At 38.1% G+C, this 3,560-nt stretch overlaps 1 pseudogene; it reads left to right on the top strand.

Annotated features, from left to right (window-relative positions):
* Nucleotides 1-243: 243 nt before the first annotated feature.
* On the top strand, nt 244-3,560 carry LOC133252113 (olfactory receptor 2L2-like; annotated as a pseudogene).

Raw genomic sequence — 3,560 nt, 5'->3', positions numbered from 1 at the left:
AATTTTCTGGAATCCTGGAATTTCCTACTCCAGGGGATCTTTTCAACCCAGGGATTGAACCCATGTCTTTTGCATCTCCTATTGTCAGGCAGACTTTTTACCACTAACGTGCTATCTCAGAGAGGTTGTCAGTTCTTATACATACTTCTTATTTATACCTTAAGCTTCTCTCAATTGAAGACTTCCCTTCCCTTCCCAAGAAACATCCCAGTTCCTGTTGACTTTTTTCTGCCAATGAGCTCTATGTATTTACCTTCAACAGCAGTGGTGAAGAGTCTTGCATTTGCTCTGCCTTCCATGCCTTGCTTGACAGAAGTAAGCAGGATTGACTCTGCCTCTCTATTGCTTTTAAGATTGAACTGATTTCAGCTCCCCTCAGTGACTCCTGGCTGGATATATGCTTCTTCCTACAGAGAGGAAGACTGCTCTTGGTAAAGTCTTTTTTTACTTTTTTTTAAAAAGTATTTTTAACTGGAGGATAATTGCTTTATTTTTTAGTTTCTGATGTGCTGGTTTCTGCCATACAATGATCTGAATCAGCCATAAGTATGCATAATATTTATTCCCTCTATCTTGAGCCTCTCTGCCTCCCTTCCCCCATCCCACCTCTGTAGATTGTCAAAGAGCACAGGACTGAACTCCCTGTGTTGTAAAGCAGCTTCCCACTAGCTATCTACTTTACAAGGGTAGTGTTTATATGGGCTTCTCAGGTGGTGGTAGTTGTAAAGAACCTGCCTGCTAACACAAGAGACATAAAAGACACAGGTTTGATCCTGGGTTGGGAAGATTTCCTGGAGGAGGGCATGGCAACCCACTTCAGTATTCTTGCCCAGAGAATCCCATGGACAGAGGACCCTGGCATGCTACAGTCCCCAGGGTCACACAGAGTCAGACATGACTGAAGTGATTTAGCATGCATGCATATAGTATACATATATGTCAATGCTATGCTCTCAATTCATTTCACTGTCCCCTTCCCTAACTGTGTCCATAAGTCTGTTCTCTATGAACCAATTATACAAAGTGACGTATGAAAGAGAAAAAAAAATCATATATTAATGCATATATATGTGAAGAAAGCTGAGCACCAAAGAATTGATGCTTTTGAACTGTGGTGTTGGAGAAGACTCTTGAGAGTCCCTTGGACTGCAAGGAGATCCAACCAGTCCATTCTAAAGCAGATCAGTCCTGGGTGTTCTTCGGAAGGACTGATGCTGAAGCTGAAACTCCAGTACTTTGGCCACCTGATGCGAAGAGTTGACTCATTGGAAAAGACTCTGATGCTGGGAGAGATTGGGGGCAGGAGGAGAAGGGGACGACAGAGGATGAGATGGCTGGAAGGCATCACGGACTCGATGGACGTGAGTTTGAGTGAACTCCGGGAGTTGGTGATGGACAGGGAGGCCTGGCGTGCTGCAATTCATGGGGTCGCAAAGAGTCGGACATGACTGAGTGACTGAACTGAACTGAACTGAACTGATGGAATCTAGAAAAATTTAAAAATGGTACTGCTGTTTTTTAAAATTATTTCTGTAGGTTTTTTCCCACTTTGAAACTTTAATTTTTAATTGATTATTATTTTTTAATTTGCAAAAGGCTTTGTTACATGACTTTATATATGTAATGATATTTACATTGTGAATCAATAATATCTCATACTTCTTTTAAGAGACAATTCTTACTTTAAAAATATGTTTTGTTTTTGCATTTTGCAATTATTTTAACACATATATTTGTGTTTGAATGTGGGTGTGAATATGTGTGTGTGTGTTTGTATTGAGAGTGTGTGCCCATGTGTTTAGCTTCCTCTTTCATTTTGAAACATACCTTTAATGTCTGGAAAAAATTTGGTTCTAGATTAATATTTATAGCTAAGGCATTAGAGACTGTGTAGTCTTTGTTGACGTAAAATGCCTCTGGAGATTTCCTCCACCCACCTCCATAAGAAGACTCTCAATTTATTTTTTCTGTTTAAGTAACTGACTGTTCCTCTTTCCAAATTCTTCTTTCAAAAGGATCTAAACATTTCATCTCTCATTCTTTACCACTGTGCCATGTGGGAAGCCCCCATACTACACTTGATGTTAGCCAAAAGGACAAGAAGCCAACCAGATATTATCTGGCTTTATGTAGGCTTGATTTGTCATTCCTGTGTAAAAAATTCTGAAGAAAGAAACATTTCTTCTCAATATGAGCTGATAGGTTGCTGTAAGCCTTAGGGATTGAATATGTAAGACAAATCATTTCTTAATGTTAATAAAAATTAATTTATAGCAATTTTTTTCTATAAGATAATTTATATTGATTTCCTATGAACATATATGGCATCTGAATTTGTTGCTTGAGTTTTATAAGACAATGACACATACTTTTCCTAATTATGACATAATAATTTAAGAAAATAAAGATACCTGGGAAAACACTTTGGCCAAATATATTTGTGTTTTCAAATTTTAAACTCAGTTTCAAAATATAACATATGCTTTTTTTTCAATATAGATAGCATCAGTTCTTTTTTATGAGTTGTAAATATTAAATAATGGACTAAAATAATAATTTAGTACTATATTTTATGGTTTTACACTTAATTACTTTTATATCTGCTGGTTTTAGGGGGAAAAAAAAGCATATCAGTATGATTTGGAAAACCGTAATCAAACATCAAATGATTTCATCTAATTGGGGTTGCTCCCCACCTCAACAATTGATCTGTTTATTTTTACTCTCATTTTTCTTATTTTCCTAAAGGCTCTTTTTGGCAAATTGTCAATGATCCTTCTCATCTTTCCAGACATGCGTCTCCACACACCATCCATGTATTTCCTACTTAGTCAGCTCTCCTTCCTTGACCTAAATTACATCTCCAACACTGTCCCAAAAATGGCTTCCAATTTTTTATTGGGAAACAAAGCAATCTCATTCACTGGATGCTGGATTCAATGTTTCTTTTTCTTGATGTCAGCAGTTGAAGAAGTATTGATATTGACATCTATGGCTTATGATCGTTATGTGACCACTTGCTCTCTTCTTTACTATCCCATAAGAATCAGCAGAAGAGTGTGAGTGTTGATCTTGGATAATGGGCTCTGTCAACTCTCACGCCCACACCACATATGCCCTCCATATCCCTTATTGTAGATCCAGGACCATCGATCATTTATGTGATGTTCAAGCCATGTTGACTTTGGCCTGCATGGACACCTGGATCTATGAGTACACAGTATTTGTGAGTACCATCCTCTTCCTTGTGTTGCCTTTCATTGGTATTGTATGTTCCTATGGTCGTGTTCTCCTTGCTGCCAATCACATGCACTCAGCAGAAGGGAGAAAAGAGGCCTACTCAATCTGCTTCCCCCATCTTACTGTGGTGTCTTTCTACTATGCACCCTTTGCTTACACTTATCTACACTCATGATCCCTCCAACAGAGGACAAGGCTCTGGCTGTCTTTATATCATCCTAACACCAAAGCTCAACTTTGTTATCTATAGCCTGAGAAACAAGGAGCTAATGGAGGCTTTGAAAAGAGTAATTCAGAAAATCTGCTCTGTAAAAATGTAG

Source organism: Bos javanicus, chromosome 7, assembly GCF_032452875.1.
Source record: "Bos javanicus breed banteng chromosome 7, ARS-OSU_banteng_1.0, whole genome shotgun sequence".
Lineage (NCBI taxonomy): Eukaryota > Metazoa > Chordata > Mammalia > Artiodactyla > Bovidae > Bos > Bos javanicus.
The sequence above is the reverse complement of the archived record's forward strand: the minus strand, read 5'-3'. Positions and strand labels throughout refer to the sequence as shown.